This window comes from Phodopus roborovskii, unplaced genomic scaffold (assembly GCF_943737965.1).
Source record: "Phodopus roborovskii unplaced genomic scaffold, PHOROB, whole genome shotgun sequence".
Classification (NCBI taxonomy): Eukaryota; Metazoa; Chordata; class Mammalia; order Rodentia; family Cricetidae; genus Phodopus; species Phodopus roborovskii.
The window spans coordinates 662,908-681,937 of NW_026126515.1; the positions used below are offsets into that span (position 1 = coordinate 662,908).

At 36.4% G+C, this 19,030-nt stretch overlaps 1 protein-coding gene across 2 annotated transcripts in view; it reads left to right on the plus strand.

Moving 5' to 3' along the window:
- The window catches only part of Pals1 (protein associated with LIN7 1, MAGUK p55 family member), a 70,950-nt gene that overhangs the window by 14,403 nt on the left and 37,517 nt on the right, over nucleotides 1–19,030 (plus strand). For both annotated transcript variants that reach the window (XM_051196187.1, XM_051196188.1), the window contains exon 2: nucleotides 17,164–17,251. The gene's annotated coding sequence lies outside the window, so the exon portion shown is untranslated. The remainder of the gene's footprint in view (nucleotides 1–17,163; nucleotides 17,252–19,030) is intronic.

Consider the following 19,030-nt stretch of genomic DNA (forward strand, 5'->3'; position numbering starts at 1 on the left):
TTTCTCCGTATTGCTTTGGAGCCTGTCCTTGAACTAGCACTGTAGACCAGGCTGGCCTTGAACTCACAGAGATCCACCTTCCTCTGCCTCCCAAGTGCTGGGATTAAAGGTGTGTACCACCAACACCTGGCACATTATTTGTACTCTTGACAATACTGTGGTACCAAAAGTTCATTGTATTCTAGCTTGGTGACATATATATTCTCCATCTTCCTTGTCAAGATTTGGTTCTTTTCCTGTTCTGGTTACACATCTCACTTATTGTCTTGGAAATACTATTACTACTTCTTCAGTCTAACCTTACAGATTAGTCTGGCTGTGTCTTTATTAGTTTTCATTTTGGTTAATCTTGGCCTTGTAACTCTAAAATGGCTATTTGGTATTTCTTCTTCATTGACAAAGCAATACCCTCTCCCCCAGTATTTTAATTTGTATAGCAGCCAGCCATCTAGATAGAGGTAATCATCTACTAATTTGTTGACCTTTGAAATGTTTTTCCCCTAGGAAGCTGTAAATCACTCAGTGTTGGAAGTTGAAGTATCTTGTAATGCAGTTTTAGAGACCTAAAACTTTATGTAATAAGCATGTGTTAAGGAAAATGATTGATTAGAGGAAATGGAGAGAATCTGTAGTGAATACATTCAGAGCAAAGCAATAGCCATATGAGTTTAATAACTAGGATTCTCTGAATAGTTGTCATTGTACTTTTAAAAGATTCATTATATGCTTTGTTTGGATCAATTGTCCACATTGAATTGACTTAAACTGAGTTTGTGCATCTGCTCTCTGATGCTTATATTGCAATAATTTGCCTACTGATTTACTTCTTAGAACCTATCCCTCATTATGTGAGGCATAACAGTGGTTGACTTGCATTTAAATTTTATTAAATTCACATTTTAAAATATAGAATAACATGCTTGAATTGCTCTAGAATATTTAGAAGTTTTATGTTATTAAGTGTAAATTAATTAAAATTAAATTTAAAAATTTGTTCTTCAGTTATTCTGGTCATATTAAGTAGCATCAGTAATACATGGTCTATTTCAATATGTAGTTCCCAGCACTGACCATTATTGGTAGTTATACCAAAAGTATAGAAACTATGGGAAAGTAAAACTTTTTACATATTTATATAATCTTTTAAAAAAACTAGTTAAATGAATTTAAATGATTTTTGTTTTTATTTATGTGTATGCTATTTGTATGAATGTATGTCAGGTGTATGCTGGTGCCCATGGGGACCAGAAGAGGCATTGTAACCCTAGAGTTATAGTTATAGGAATTGCTTGATGTGGGTATTGGTAACCAAACCTGGATCCCAGGGAAGAACAAGAAGTACTCTTAACGGCAACACCATCCTTCTAGCTCCTCCTGAGTTATTTTGTAAGATAAGCAGACAAAGTAATGGGTTTCATAATGATACTTTCTTGCAAACACTCCATATTTTCTTTGTATTGTTATTCATCTGCCTCCCCTACCGCCTATTCCCATCTCCAGTGCCTTCTCTCTGCTTACATCACTTTTTTACTTACATAGTTGGGAAAAAGGGGGATCTTACTATAAATATTCCCATGAAACGAACAACAAAAATCCAAAAGTCGCTGGAAACTGGAAACAGAGTTCAATGGTATAGCATGTTGACTATTCAAGCCAACTAAAGATGGGAGGAAAATTTCCCAGGGTGAGGGTGAAGAGTTAATAGTGACTCTGAGTACTGTATACTTACAGAAGTTAGTTGTATTAAAATCCATGCATTGGGTTTCAAAATCAATCCCAGGAATAGAAGAAAATTTAATAAAAGTTTACAAAGAAGGAATGGTGAAATATCCTAAGCATACTGACAGCTGAAAGCCCATTGAACCTAGCTCTCAAGGAACAAAGAACACGTTACTAGGATTTACCTACAACTGTAGCAGTAATAGTGGGGCCACATGAGAACTGTGGCCTAAGTGGAATGCAACCATTCCTGTGAATGACCACAGGAGGAAGCTGGGGAAATAAAGAATCAAGCCATTTTTGCTTGTTTCTAGTGGGTAATTCTTACTGGCAACACCAAGGATTGGGGGACAAGAAAATATATGATAATGAGGTCAGCTTCGAGAACCTGGAGCAAATAGAAGACAGTGATGAGTAGATCTGGGCAGAAAAAAAGAATACCCCAAAGTAACCATGAGAGTAAACCTTTAAAAATGATACTTCTGGGACAGGAGAGTTTGCTCACTGGCTGCTCTTCCAGAAGACCTGGATTTGGTTGCCAGCACCTATTTAGTGGCTCTCAACTGTCTAACTCTAGTCACTGGGAATCTGAAAACCTCCTTTGTCCTCTGTAGGCACCAGGCTTGCACATAGTATACATATATATGCAAGGAAAATACCCATACATACAAAAAATAAAATGAATTTTAAATATAAAAAAAAACTATTATCAGAAAAGGTAGGGATATATTAGTGATTTCACTGAAAAGGTAATAGAACTTGTGAAGAAAATGACTGTAATATTAGAGAGCTGATTATCATCTTTAAATGGTCATCAGGTAATATCACAAAAAAATGGCATGTATATATATATACACCTAATAAATGTATAAGCCTATTTCTGGACATGTTGCTAGAAATTAAAGACTAATTCACAGTGGAACAGTTGAAGGAGTAAATGTAGGCAGATCTCAGGTAGAGGAGGTAAGAAGAGACAATTGTTCTTTCTGTCTTACATTTTCTGGAGTGTAGTGACATGCGCATATATATATATATATATATATGTAGTTGTGTACATACAACACAAAGTTGCAGATCAAAGCTCTAGTACGTAATGTAATTGTATGAAATATTGCCATCACCACACTAGTATCACTTCTTCATGATGGTCATTAAAGAATTTGGAAGATGTTTTGTGGTAGATATGGTTTTCCTCTTCTCTCTCTTACTTTCTAGTTTGCTGTGGTGAAATACTTTGAGAAACTTAAAGGAAAGGCTTGTTTCTGGCTCAGTGGAGCTTACAGTCCATTATTGTGGGAAAGTTAACAGCAGTAGGACCTTGAGGCAGCTGGTTACATTATATCTACAGCCAAGAAGCAGAAAGCAACTGAATGCTCAATATCTGCCAGCTTCCTCCTCTTTATGTAATCCAGGACCCAAACCCAGGGAATGATGCATCCTGCAGCAGACAGTTGAGATCAACCATCACATGCCCTGTATCTAACATTTAAATATTCATTCAGATTTAATGCAGCAGGTATTGGGTTTCTAATATGAACATACATGACACTGCCCAAGATCTAGAAGAGTATAGATCAGTATACTGGAATAACATAATAACATTATGTTATTATGAATTTATATATGTGGAGCTGCATGCAAGCATGACATGCATAATATGGGCATCAGAAGACAGCTTGTGGGAGTTAGTTCTGTCTTTCTGCCATGTTCTGGGGATAACCAGTTAGGTCATCAGGCTTTACCCACAAGCCATTTAGATGGCCTGCAGGTAGGACATAATAACAAGGAAAGTAGTACAAAAAAATGTACTTGATAATAAGGACTGAAGAGATGGCTCAGAGGTTAAAAGAACTGGCTGTTTTCCTAGAGGACCCAGGTTCAAGCCTCAGCAACCACATAGTGGCTTATGTATATTTCCAGGTCCTGGTTTTCTGATGCTCTTCCAGACTCCATGGGCACTAGGTACACACTCAGTACATAACACATAATGCAGGCAGAAGACTCATAAAACTAATTTTTTAAAAGACTTGATTATAATGGGGGTGATAGAAGTAAGTACATTGTATACATGTATGAAAATGCCATAATGAAACCATTATTTTAGATAATTCATGATTCATGATTACTGATATATAAAAGAGGAAATACTTAAATCAACCACTAATAGGTCCTTCCTGGGCTTGAGCTGTTCTAGCAGGTATTGATAAGATTTGACAAGGTTAATTACAGGAGTGGGCATAGATGCATAAATTTGCATGGTTTCAGGCAGCTGCCTTTATATTGTTACTCTTTAAATAACAAATAGTTCATGGCCAGATGTGGTAGTGTACACCTTTAATCTCAGCACTCAGAATGCAGAGGCAGGTGGATCTCTGGTCTACAAAGCAAGTTCTAAGACAGCCAGAGTTACAGAGATCCTGTTTGGAACAACAACAAAGTTCATATTATTTTGTTTTTCCCTTTATTAAAAGAATTGCATTTAAGTTTTATCATTATCATAAATGGTATCTTATTTGTGTATACACATACTTTGCAGGAAACTGCGGCCTGTGTACGTTAGTCATACATGCTACTATTGACTATACTCTTAGCTACACTTTAATTCTAGGCATACAAATAAAGAACAGTAACCTGTCTTTTAAAAAGGGGTGTGGAAATAGAGTTACTCTTATGAATATTTAACAGTTTGTTAAATGTTATTTAGAGATTTTGTTGATCTTTTTTAGACCTTATGGCTCTTAAACCTGATATTTCTGTCTTTGTTCTACCAGAATATATAGTTCTGGTCTCAGAAACAATGTCCTCAGGAGAGGTATTTAAAAAATAACCATTTTTCCCTATTACTTTCATTCCTGTGGTTTTGAGCATCACTCCTCATTACTTTAAAGGAAAATATATATATACAGTAGAAGAAGAATGGTTATAACTAACCCCATAGGCATGACTTTGATAAATGGTAATTTCTCTTTAACATGAATTTTATTTAGGTTCTAGGGCTATCTTAACATTTGCTGGCAGTCCATGTTGATTTGCTTATATTTGTAAAATTATGAATGAGGATATTCTTAGTAAAACTGTCTCCCTCCCAAATAAAAGTAGTTATTTCAAGCCAAACATAGGCATTCAAAAGATTATTTATTGATATGTAGCACAGTATATATAGTCTCCCTTATCCTTATGAAACACATGCTAGTATCTCCAGTGATGTCTGAAGAAGTTGAGTATAGTACCAAGCCCTGTAAAAGCTGAATTTTTTTTTAAATATGTAATCATGCTTATACTAAAGTTTAGTTCATAAATTAGGGACAGTAAGAAATTAACAGTAATAGTAAAACAATTATAACACAACATAAAATCCCAAACGTTTTGTGAATAATCTTTCCTTCCTCTGGTTTTCATTACATTTTACTCTTGTTCTCTGAAACTGGGAAGCAGACTGGAGCTCCATGGTGTACCTAAGGAGGACTATTGTATTGCACACAGTATGAGTCATCAGATACAAATTAGACATCAACTCCATGATAAAGCTTGAAATCTGCTTGGTTTAATGTGACAGTAAATATTCTGATTTCAGGGTATAAAGTGCATTATGCCTCAAAGGCATAGAGAACTGGTGAGTTTAGGGAAATTTCGTAAGACACTCAGAGGAAAGGAAAACTTCACAGATTGAAAAATTAAATAGTAATTGTTTCTGTGGGTATAAGAAAAAAATATGTTGGTGATGTGGAGGTGGGAAGTTATAAGGGCTACATGAGAAATATTAGTTTGATTTGGGAGCTAAGGGAGGGGGAAATAAAGTGGGGGGAAATATAAGTCAAGAGAAGTTATAAAAGTGTCAGACTAAGGAATTTCAAATTTCAATCATCATAGGGGATGATTGGTAAAGTGTGGAATCAGACTTCAGGCACTGACAAATTTTGTACCTTGCTAAAGTAAGGCACACCATTCAATAAGGAGACTGCTGTGAGGTTTAAATTAGATTATGCATGCCACGTACTGAGCCCAGCCAGTGAATGTTGCATATTTAACCCTCAGCAAACAGTAGTTTTAAAAAGGAAAAGAGGCAGCAAAAACTTCTAAAGGAGCACTGTCATGGTAATAGGGATTCTTTCAGGAAAGTTAATCTGGCATCACTGTGAGAAATAGTCCACAAAAACCAAGACTGAAGTTGAATTAGGGAGCTCAGAAAAACCCAATGGAGTGGCATGGGAAGAGAAGAGCTGGGATGTGTGTGAAATGTCGTGGACTTAAAATTGATATGACTAGTTATATTTAGGAATACTACAGGTATGATTTTCAAGCTGCTTAATTTTACCACAGGAGGAGAGTTAGTCGAACAGAGGCTGGTCTGTTACATTTTTAGCATATTTGTAGAGCAATGCATTATTATTTTATTATTGAAAAATTTGATTAAAACAAGTGGCTCACCTTGGCAATGTGTGTTGAAATTGGAACATGATAGAATAGAGTAATTTTTTTTAATGTAAGATCAAATGGAAACTGGAATATTGGTAGCTTAGTTTCATTTTTCATGGGTGGCAAGGGAGGAATCACATTTCTAACATTTTTCCACAGGACTGCTTCTGCACCAAAGGTTAGTATGAAGCAGTTAGTTGAGGGATCTTGTTAGTTTTCTCTGACCGTATTTTAGAGGCTGCAGAGTAGTGTGTGACTTTTTAAGGAAGCATGTAGTTTGCATGGTAGGTAGGTACTATTCTTCAGAAACAGCACTGTGGATCCACAGGGATGTGTACCTGTCTGGATTTGAGTTTCTGTCTTGATATTTCTAGCTAAGTGATTTAAGTATTCAGTGCCTGTATATTTGGGAAAGGGAGGTGTCTGATTTGTCTACTTTTTAGGGAATTTTGAGGTAAGACTAAGAAATGTACTTGCCAGCTAGGTAGCTGCATAAACCTGGCAGTCTGAATGCTCTCCAGAAACCCATGTAAGGTGGAAGGGAAGAGCCAACTTCACAAGAGTTGTTTTGTGACCTCCACTGGGTGTGGTATGAACCCCCCCCACACACACACACACACAAATAGTAATAAAAACTTTAAACAATCTGAATGTTAAAGATGTGAATGTTTAGGTTACAACAAGTGCCTTATCCAACAATTAACAGTGTGCTAAAATTACCTTTTTGGTGTTTTGTTTCCTTGTTTGTTTTTATTTTAGTATGCACATAGAAGGGGGTGGGTAAAGAAAGCTATCCATCTGGCCCTGGCCTTTAGTCCATGTGGTTTGAGCAGCACTAAGAAAAATGGAGTAAAGTCTCTCCAAATAAAAATGTGGGGAGAGGACAGGAGCCACTGTCCAAAAACTGAGGTCACCGGACAAATATGGTCAGTACTGGGAAGTCTGCAGGTGGGAGACCATTTAATAACATTCTTTTAGTTTCTTGGCAGTCACAGTGACAGTGACATTGAAGGAGGGGACCCCTCCAGTGCTCTTGAAGTTCCATAGTAAATTCCGTTTTTTACAGCATTGAGTCCTTCATCATAGAAAATTTCTGGCCCTAAAATGTCAGCCTATTCATGAAAAATCTTGACTAGTCTTTGCCAACCAGAAGACCAGCCTAGTCTTCTAGTCCAATGCTAAGAAAGATTTTGTGGGAACAGCAGTGCAGATCTAGACCAAGGGGGTTTTTGTTGCCTATAATGGCTGTATCATATAATAGCTCCTGTTTGCTATGAAGTTGTTGACGTAGGCACTAGAAATTAACTCTTTGAATTTGTTTTTTAAAATTTGTTCTCAGGCTGGTAACTGGAAGTAGAGGAATATGAGCAATACTTTAAAAGTAGAATTTGTCATCTTCTTTCCAATATTTAAGCCATCCCCCCACCCTCCCTCAGGAATAGGGGAAGAGCCATATTTTAAAGTTCTGTATAACTCCCAAGTCCAGTTAGAATACTTAAATATTTTAGAATTATATTTGAATCCCCATCTCAAAACCTTATCAAAGCATCCTTTGAAATAGCCATTATCTTAAATTACCATTTATTCCTCTGCTCCTTTGCTCTCCCCTATACGAAGCATTAAATATTTTTATTGGCTACTCTACTTATATTTACCTGAACTCTACTATAGTTACAAAATAGCTGTAGCTTCCTAAAAAATCATTTTATTCTTTTCTTAGCTGTCAATAGTCTCTTGGTGCTTACAAAAGAAAATTTAAATAGTTTAACTTAGTAGTATGCAATACCTGCCTTTATGTTGTCTCTCATACTGGTTGTGTTCTAGACTGTTCTTGTTCCTTAAGGCTTATATATTTTTGTTTGGTAGCCATATACAGAAAGGCCATTTTATGGGTCATTTTAAATTAAATTCATAAAAATCTATTTTTAGCCAGCTTGAAAATGGCATAAAATACCTTTCCTTCTAGTACTTTTTTCAAAAACTTTTTTGGATATATTTATTTTTTTATTATGTAAGAGTTGAAGGTGATAATAGGGCAACCAACCATTTGATACTTTTGATACTGTTTGGCTCCTAATTCCTACCCGGAGTGTGAGGTCTGAGATACCTCCAAAAGCCTTAAACTTTGTGGTTGTTTGCTTGTTTGTTTTGACACTGAGTCTGACTATGTAGCCCTGACTGGCCTGGAACCTACAGAGACCCATGTGCTCCTGTTTGTGAGCACTGGAAATAAAGGCATGCACAACCATACCCGTGCATTTACACTCAAAATTGTGACTATCTATCCATATATCTTTAAATTTCCCTACAATAGTAGATGTTGGGACCCAGAATAACCACCAAGCCGGGCAGTGGTGGCACACACCTTTCATCCCAGCACTCGGGAAGAAGATGCAGGACATCTCTGTTAGTTCAAGGCCATCCTGGTCTACAAGACAGGCTCCACAGAAACCTTGTCTACAAACAAACAAACAAAACCAAAAAAACAAAATAAAAGAATTGGCATCCAGGATTTGAAGAGATGGTCAGGAGTTGGGAGCACTAGCTGCTCTTTCAGAGGACCTGGGTTTGATTCCCAGCACCCACACGGCAGCTAACAACTGCCTATAACTCCAGTTCTAGGGTATCTAATGCACAGATACACATGGAGACAAAACACCTACACAAAAATTTTTTAAAGTTTTTAAGAACTGGCATCCAAAATTGCTTTGGAAGAGCTGAGATGATATTTGGGAATGATTTTTACACTTACTAGCATATATTAATTGTATAAAATTTTGTTTTAAATTACATTTTTTTTTTATTGTGGGTGAAGATGACCATTTAAGCAACATTAATTCTGCCAATGCATAAACATGGGATATCTTTTAAGTCCTTGAGTTTATTCCTAGGTAATTTACTGCTAAGTGTGAATAAGTTTCTTTTCCTGATTTCTCTATTGGCAAAGCCTTTATATGTGTGTAAGAAAACTGTTGATTTTTGTATGTTGATTTTTTTATGTCCTACTTCTTGTATAGGTTTTAAAGTCTCTTGGCAGAATCTTTAGTAACTTCTAAATATAGAGTCATATTTTTTTTTTTTTTTAAATAGGGGTAGCCCCTTTAAAACTCTTACTCTCACCTCATTGCTCTGGCTAAAACTTCAGCCTATTGGCCAGCTTTTTAATACTGTGGGTTGCAACCTCATTTGAAGTTATGAATGGGAAGGTTCATGAAAAATTTGGCAATAGTAGATAGCTTCAGAATGTGCAGTGATCAAAAATTAATTGAAAAGCCAATAATAAATTCATGTGTTCCTAACAAGGCTGACCTATATTGCATTTTGTGTCTTCACTACAGCCTGAGATGTAAACATACAATACTGTATGTCAACATACCTCACATTAATGAATACTACTTAAAGCACCTCGGCTCAAACTTGAAACTATTGTTTGTTATATATTGTAGTGTTCTTACTATACATACAAAAGGTTTTGCCCTTAAACAGAATAGTTTAATAGTAGAAAACAAAGACCTTAGTATTATTTTACTGCCATTCCTCAGCATGTAAGTATATAAGATAGGTATACAAATTAAACATTTACTGGTAATAAATCATAAGTTTATTTAAGAAATTATTCTTGAATATACATGTAATTTTACCAGTTATTAAAGACAAAAGAGATGGATTACTCATTTTTAATGTAAGGAATTAAATTATTTAAAAAGATTTCAGTGTGTGTGTGTGTATGTGTCTGTATCTATCAGTGTCTTGGTATGTACCTATGGGTACACATGCCTGTGGAGACCAGAGGTATCTATCAGATCCCCTGGAGTTTACTTCACAGGCCCTTGTGAACCACCAAATTTGGGTGCTGGGAATTTAACTCTTGTCCTCAACAGAAACAGCAAGCATTCTTAACCAGGCTGGCCTGCAGCTTGCTGACCAAAAAGCCCCAAGAATGAAATCTTGGCTGAATATTTATACTGTAGGATATAGAACATGTTTAGTAGTTTTTAGAATTAACCGATACTTTGCCTTTATTATTTTAGATTTAAAAATGTTACATATGTGAATGTTTTACTGGCATATATGTGAGGTACACCACGTACATGCAGTATTTTGATTTTATAATCATTAATACTGGATATGCCACTTTTACATAAACTCAGAGTACAAAGTGATAGAAGTATATTTAGAGCCCTTTTACAAATTGGAAATTATATCCTATTCTCAAAAAAAATAGGTGATTTATGATTTTATTTTTATATGATGTGTGCTGGTGCCTGTGAATGCCAGAGGGCGTCAGATCCATTGGATCTGTAGTTACAGGTAGCTCACAGTGGGTGCTGGGAGCTGAACTCAGATCTTCTGCAAGAACAGGTGTACTCTTTAACAACTGAGCTGTCACTCAATTTCTTTTGAAGCTTAAGTTAGCAAGCAAGTAACAAGTTGTATATTGTTTGTGTTTTAACCTTTACTTTTATTTGTGTGGGTGTTTGACCTGCATGTGTTTCTGGGCACTACATGTATGCAGTTCCTGTGGAAGTCAGAAGAGGGCATCTGTTTCCCTGTGACTAGAGTTGAGCTGCTGCTGGATGCTGGAAATAGAGCCTAGATCCTCTGCAAGAGCAGCTAGTACTTTAACCACACAGCCATGTATCTCCAGCCCCAAATAGCAGTTTTTAAAATCAAATATACTAACAATACAATACAGAAATATTCTAATTTGATACTTACACTGAGGAATGATGGCAGGAAAATATTACAATTTAGTTATTATGTTTGTATAAACAAAAACTGGATATGTACAATGAAAAACATTAAATCTTCAGGCCAGCCCCAGCCATGCCTGCCTTAAGCCTAGTCACTACCACTCATTTGTTTTGTGTGTGTGCTAGTGTCCAGTGCACTGGTGTGTGGATGCTGGAGGGTGTCCTGCTCTCTGGCACTCTTCCTTTATTCCTTTGAAATGAGTTTTTCGCTGAACCTGGAGCTTGTTTATTTGTCTGGCTGTCACAGGGAACCCAGTGACCCTCTCCATGCTCCCCATCACTGGGATTACAGGCACATGCAGCCATACCTAGGCTTTGTGTAGGTGTCTGAGATCTGAAGTCCTTATGCTTGTGCAGCAAGTACTCTTTCTTACCCACTAAGCCATCTCCCAGCCCTAGGTGGAGGTTTGATCTCCCCTGTTCTTTTGAGTTACAGTATTCACTGACTTTTGAGCAAGCATAGGTTGTATACAGTGCAGCTTGTTGTTTTTTTCTGAACTGAGCTACGGATACAGTTCAGCAACAGAGCATTTATATAGTGTGTGCCAAGTGTTGTACTTGGATGCATCTCCAGAAAACAAGTAGCAGGGTTAGGAACCAGTAACAGGGAACACAGTGCAGACATAAAGCAAACACCAAGAACCAACTAAAGCATCTACAGCTCTAACAACAACAGGAATTGTGTGGTCGTAATAAAAACAAAAAACTTTAAAGATGTAAAGAAAAGCAACAATTAACAAGAAAATGGAAAATGAAAAGCAAAAGAAAGTTGAGTATTCAAAATGTGAAAAGGAAGAAGGCAGGAGAAAGGAGAAAGAAGGTTGTAATTTTAGAAAGGGTGGAAAATGAAAGATGGAATGGATAAAAGAATTAAGAAGAGAAAAACAAAACTCAGGATAATGAGAATGTATATATAGCTGTGTGTATGGACGTACACATGTAGTGAAATATTGAACTTATGTACTATCAGCTAATACTAAAAGAGAAGGAGAGGCAGATTTTAACAACAACAAAAATGTATTGTCTCTACTTACATGGCTTTGCAGGCAGGAGAGACTATTCTTTGCCTCTGCCAGTCTACACTTTATGTGTTTTCTTTGACTAGGAGCTCTCTGAAAAGGCAAAAGCTGGGACCTATTCCCCTTTTTTTTCGTGTGTGTGTGGTCTGCCATTGGGTTTTCCTTGTGGCTAATACTAAGTAGCACCAAACTCAAGTTCCCTTGGCTGTAGGTTTACTCTGAACAGATTAACTCGATTTATTTGCAGGGCTGTTGATGCCAGAGCTCTCTTGAACTCGTGCACCTCAGGCTCCCCTTTGAAGTCCACACAGAGCATCCTTCTGTTGCTCACCTCACTGTGTAGCTGTTTTCTGTGTTTCCGTTCTAAGTCACCAAGAAGCCGGACTGTGTCATTTGCTGCTTATCTGCCATATGTTCTTTCAGTTCTCTGATAACACAGTTCCCTGAGAATGAATTTTTTAAACACTACTGTTTGCTTTAAATTATTAAATTTATAGCTTATAGTTGGCATATACTTTTGGGACACAAAGTAACCATTATGATTATTGAATATAGAATAGAATGACCAAGCTAAATAATATGTACATTTCCTCAAATAACATTTCTCTCTCCCCCTTTTGTTTGAACGGTCCTGGGATCATCCACCATCACAAAGTTAAAGGGTCTATAGTGAAAACATTTGAAATTGATTATCTTAGCAGTTTTGAAATGTATACTACTTTATTATTCACTGTATTCACTGTACTATTTAGGGTATCTAAAACAAGTATTCCTGTCCTGTTTTCCTGTGTGAGACTTTTTCTTGGACTCCATCATTCCCCTCCTCCTGTCTTCTACTCGCTCTGTCATCTGTTCTTTGCTTCTTCCTAAATGTCTATCTTTGTGCAGCAAAGGTGCATCTATCTTTGTGCATCTAGGTGAAGAAATGTGATGTTTGTCTTTTATGCACAGCTTATGTCACTTAGCATAAGATTTTTTGATAACACATGCATTCCATTTTATCTTATTTGTTCATTTTATCTTATTTGTTTATATTATCTTATTTGTTCATTTTATGTTATTTGTAAAAAATATGTGTATATGACACGTGTGCATGTTTGCATGTGTGGGGGCTGATATGAGTTGTCTTCCTCTGTTACTCCCTCCCCCATTTTGTTTGAAGTAGGGTCTCTCACTGAACCTGGAGCTCATCTTTCCAGATAGACTGGCTGGTCCCTGAGCCTCTGTCTCTGCGCCCTACCCCACCTACCCAAGCTGGAATACAGGTGTGCACAGCAGTACCTGACCTTTATGTGGGTGCTGAGGGTTTGAATCAGTCCCTCATGTTTGCATATGCAGCACTTTACCCATCGTACTTTCTCTCCAGCCCCTTAATTATGTTTTTCCTTGCATTTTTCTTGGTGTAGAATTAGCTAAGCCCCTTACCAATTTCAGAACTCACCTTTCTTGATGTGTGGTATGCAGATGTTGTCTCTCCATCAGAAAGGGCCAACTGTCAATTGTTTTCTTTGCTGTACCAACCTTTTTAGTTTGATATTATTTGTTTTTGTTAACTATGCTTTTGGATGAGTCCTTCAAAAGAAATCACTGTTCCTCCCATCCTGTGTTTAATATTAGTAACTTTGAGTTTCTAGTCTTACTGTTTAAGTCTTTAACCCATTTTTGGGTTGATTTTTGTAAATTATAAACATAGCAGTATTTTTCCTATCTACTTGGTCCGTATTATGTTATTTTTATGTCAAGGCAGTTGTTTGACCCAGAAGCCAAGGAGGAGAGAAGGAACACATCTTTGACTTCAGGTGTGTTTTATATTTAATTCGTCCAGGAGTGTAAAAATTGCTAAATCCTTGAAAGTTTATATCAGAAGAAGATAAATAGATCTTCTAAACTGATGACATCTGTTAGGAGTAGGTTTTTCCCTATAGCCGGTCAGGTCCCTCCGCCACACCAGCCCCAAATAATACACAGAGACTCTGTATATGATATAACTCTGTTGGCCAGTTACTAGTTTCTTATCGGCTAGCTCTGTCTTAAATATTAACCCATTTCTATTAATCTAAGTATTTCCACGTGGTCTCATCTTACTGGAGAGAGGGGCTGGTGTTCTCTCTCCGTCCTCCATCTTGGATCTCCTCCCTACTACTTCCTCTCTCCTCCTAGTCTCCTAGTCCCGCCTATCTTGCTTTCCTATTGGCCAACGGTACTTTATTCATTAACCAATAAGAGAAACATATTTACAGAATGACATCTCCCATTAGACATCATCTTACTGATATACAACTGAGTGTCAAAAATCTTAGTATTTTCTGTCCTCAAAGGCTGAAGATTTTTATGGCTTTAAGATATATGTTACCCTTAGTCCTCTTTGAGATCTTTATTGGTTTTTTACTTTGAACTTTTTCATTTTTTTGAGATTGAGTGTGATTTTGTTGCTGAGACTGGCCTGACTCAGGGGATCCTCTTGCCCTAAGTCACAGAGTTTACAGGCATGAGCCACCATGCCTAGCTTTGTTTCTTTTTTGAACTCTTGATCCTCCTGTGTCGTATTTCAAGTACTAGAGTTATAGACATGCACCATGGTGCCCAGATAAATATTTTTTTTTTTTATGGAATTTGGCTTCCACTCCTTATAAACTTATCAGGCATTGTGTTTTGACATGAATAGCTTTAATGATGTGCAAATAGCAATAACTCTTTTGGAATGCAATTATGTGGATGACAAATAAATGTACTCTTATCTGAAACCTAAACTATGTAAGATTTTAAAAATGACTTTACAAGACTTGCTAGTGTGTTCTACTAAAAAGTAAAGCCAGGTTTTTTGTACTTGGTCTTTTAATTGAATAGCATGCTATTGAGCTAATTGAGTTCAGTGAACTGCAAATGGTTAAAAGGCTTTATTTATTTATTAATTTATTATTTTACAAAAGCTTCCTGTGTTGGAGAGGTGGCCCAGTGGTTAAGAACATGCACTCCTTTTTCCCATATCAGGTGGTTCACAACTGTCTGTAACTCCAGCTCCAGGGATCTGATGTCTCTGGTCTCCACAGAAACTAGCACATGTGTATACCAAAAAAAGCTACAAATGCACATAATTAAAATAACATAAATATATATCTACAAAACAACAACAGTTCCTTGTTTTGGTAATTTGTGAACTAGGTTTCCAGCCAGGAATAGTAATTCATGCCTGTAGTCCACACACACAGTACAAGGGAGCAGGAAGATGAGGAGTTACAGGTGTGCTTCAGTCACATGTCAGATTATAGGCCAGCCTAGGCTGCATGTAACCCTGTCTCACAACAAACAAACAAACAAAAATGACTTTTTTTTCTTCTTCAGCTGAATTGTGGATTGATTTTTGTTTAAAGTTGTACCCTTTAAATTTCATCAGCAAATAATTAGGGTCTTTATATAATGTGAATATAGTCTTAATTTTGGAATTTGAAGTGGTCTTTTAAAAACTGTTTCTGTCCAGCACATTCATTGCACACACCTATAATCCCAGCACTTGAGAGGTCATTATCAGCTACATAATAAGTCGGGCCAGCCTGAGCTATGTGAGTCTATCTGTGTCATACCCCCACACACACACACACACATACAAACACACACATAGAGTTGATTTTTCCTTTTTATTTTGGGGTGATTTTTTAGTATGTATGTAGGGGTAGACTGCCATTTGAACACAGGATCTCATGCATACTAAATAAAAGTTCTAGACTGGGCTATATCCCCAGCTCTAGAAGATGTCATTTTAAGTATACAATCAGGTGCCCCCCCCCTTAAAATTGATAGATACGCAAAATTTACATTAAAATTTGACTTTAAGTGTTCAGTTTAACGAATTTTAAAAGAAGTTTATGTATGGCTGGAGAGAGGGCTCTGCAGGTAAAGGTGCTTGCTGCCAGTACTTATAAACCTGAGTTCCATCCTTGGGCCTCACATGGTAGAAGGACCAAATCCCGTGAACTATACCAAATCAGATAAAGAGTTAAAGTTTCTCCTCACCTTCCTTCAATGTTGGTACCCCTAGTCTTTTTAATTTTAATGATTTTATTATTTTAGTTTGGTTTCTGTTGCTGTGATAAACACAGTGACCAAAAACCAAAAACAGCTTAGAGGAAGCACAGGTTTATTTCATCTTACATTTTACAGTCCAGCAGTGAGCAAGAAGCCAGAGGCAGGAACCAAAGAAGGCCTAGTAGGAACACTGCTTGCTAGCTTACTCCCTCAGTTGTTCAGGGTTACCTTTCCTATAAAGTCCAATCCCACTGCCCTCTATGACTGGGCTCTCCTACATCATTACCAATTAAGTAAGTGACCAACAGCAAGCCTTGAGGCCAGCCAGATGGAATTAGTTCTCAGTTGAGGTTCTCCTTTTCCAGGTGTGTCAGGCTGACAACAAGATATGCATTGTTTTTTGGTGTTATTTCATTGCACTTTATTGTTTTATGTCATTACATACCAACAGCTCACCCAATTCACATGTATAGTTCATTAACATTTAGTATATTCAGAACCATATGACCACCACCACCAGTCATTTCTATCATTCGTTGAAGAAACCTACACACCTCAACTACAATTCTCTTGCCCACCTTCCCACCTAAGCAAGTCCTAAGGAATACTTGCTTTCTGTCTTACCAGTTCTAGACAATAAATAGAATCATACAGTATGTGGGCTTTTATAACTAGCTTTTATTTCTTTTGGTGTGTGTTTGTGTGGGTATACACATACACATGTGCATGCGTAAATTCCTCAATCCCTCTCAACCTTATTTTTTGAAACTGGAGCTCATTAATTTGGCTAGGTCCAAGGCTGTCCTGGAACTTGCCCTTTGAACTAGGCTGGCCTTGAACTCACAGAAATCTGCCTGTGCTGGGATTAAAGGAGTGCATCACCACAGCCTAATTGATATTGCCATTATTAAAATGACTGAACCACTTAAAATTTTTAGTAACAATAACATATAACAACATTGATTTTAATTGATGTCTTTTAGGGACTGGGATGATAGTGGTGTGCAATATATATATATGTATATATATATGTACACACATATATATATAATTTATGTATACATGTATGTAACTATAACTTTACAAAACAAATCCTAACTATCTAGAAAAAGAATGCTATATCATGCTGAATTACCCTTTTCTTTTCACTTCCCCACAAAATACTGTGTACTACTTGGTTAGTTGCACACTTTTGCACTTAGTTAATTATCTCCTTTTTTTCTGTTTTGCAGTATAAGAAAACTAACCCGAATTTTTTTGGGGGGGAAAAAAACCCCAGAGAAACAAGGATAGAAGACAAGATTTTCCAGTTTGCATAATGTAAGTTACTTTCACTATTTTTGGCCTGACTCCTTATTAGCTGACAAAGCTGTTTCTATGGAAACATAGTCCAGCCTGTTAAAATGTCAGAGGAATGTTGATCATTTAAAATGAGACTTTCCAGCTGCTGGTCAAAGGGCGTTCTATGCTAGAAAAGAGAAGATGAACAGTGGGGAGGGGTTAGACTCTAGATAGGCAGCAAACATATTCATACATGTGAAGTCTGCCTTTCCCACCTCTCTACCTAAAGCTTAACATTAGATAAGAAACTATTTCCCCAATAACCTGCTTTGTTTCCCAGCATTGATACCAGTGGTTGTTTCTTGGTATTGAGTTTTGGTTTCCTCTATCTCTACCATTTGGTCATGTGATTTCCATTTATCTACAACAGACCCTATTTCTGAATGGATAGTTGTATTTCAAAATGCAGCATAAAGAACTGTATCCTTGTATTTTCCTTGTTTCTGGTTACTCTGTTTTAGATGTCTGCATCCTCTTTGAACTTAATGATAGTTTAGTTGAACAGATATTTCTTGAACCTTACCTCCATCACATGTATCATGTTAAGTACTGGAGGTGTAAAAATGAGGCATAACCTGTTCTCTAATACATTTGGAATCTGATGAGGAAAACCAGAGCAAAATAAGCATTTAATTTTTTTTTCTCTCTTGCTAAACTGAACACTTAGGAGAGATAGCCAAAATAGAGTGGTGAGTGGATTTAGTACTAGTTGTAGATATCTTCTGAGAATAAAGACTAAATCCATGTAGACAATGTAAGTCTGATCCAATGTATGATTTATTATTTTCTCTCATGATTCAGTATAGTGAATATGCATATAATTTTAAATATCCAATAATTACAAATTTAAAAATTAAGAGTTCATTTTTGGGATTATGTAAACGCCTAGATTTTTTTTTAATTAAAATTAACCATAGCACTATAGTAACTCCTATGCAAATTTCTGCTTACTTATAATGAAAACATTACATAAACTCTCTATATCTTTTTATAATTAACACAGAAAGCTTAAGGATCACCTAATATAAACTTAATAGCTCTAATTTTCATGGAACAGAAAGCAATATAATTGTAAATATGGTGCTTATATATAGGCTGTGTGCTTATAAATAAAAAGACTTAAAGTTTGGATGGAAGATAATCTGACATTTTTACAAAAATGCAGTCTTAGTAGTTCATGTAATTTGTATCTGTTTTCCTGATTGTTGATCTTAGTGGTTCTTCTAGATCCTCTATAGGTACTTATTTGTATTAAGTAGTTTGTCTTTTCTCCATTTCTCTGTAATGACATTTGAAAGAAGATTGAGTGGCAATAGGAATACTGTCTAAAAACCTGGATTTCTCTGTCAGCATTGTACTCTAAAAATATTTACTGAAATGATGCTCAACTCAAGGAGGTAGTAAGCTCATTATTGTCAATATTTTTAAAGCCTGGGCAGAAGAAGCTAATTAAATTTAATGTGTGGGTCTGCACACATAAACATCCTGTGTATTTATACCTAAGTTGCTTAATGAAAAGCTAATGCCATTGAATAAAATATTTTTCTAGTTTAATTTATGTTGGAGGACTCTTAAGATAGAATCAAATTAATACTAATGCACACATATTTATTTTGTAACTTGTATACATTATCTTTTATAAAACTAAAAATAGTTCTATGAGTAAATTTCCAAATGACTCAGATTCAGAGGGAGACTGACTGTCTGTAACAAGCTGGGAAATATGGTAGAGCCAAAATGAACATCCAGTTTTTTTTG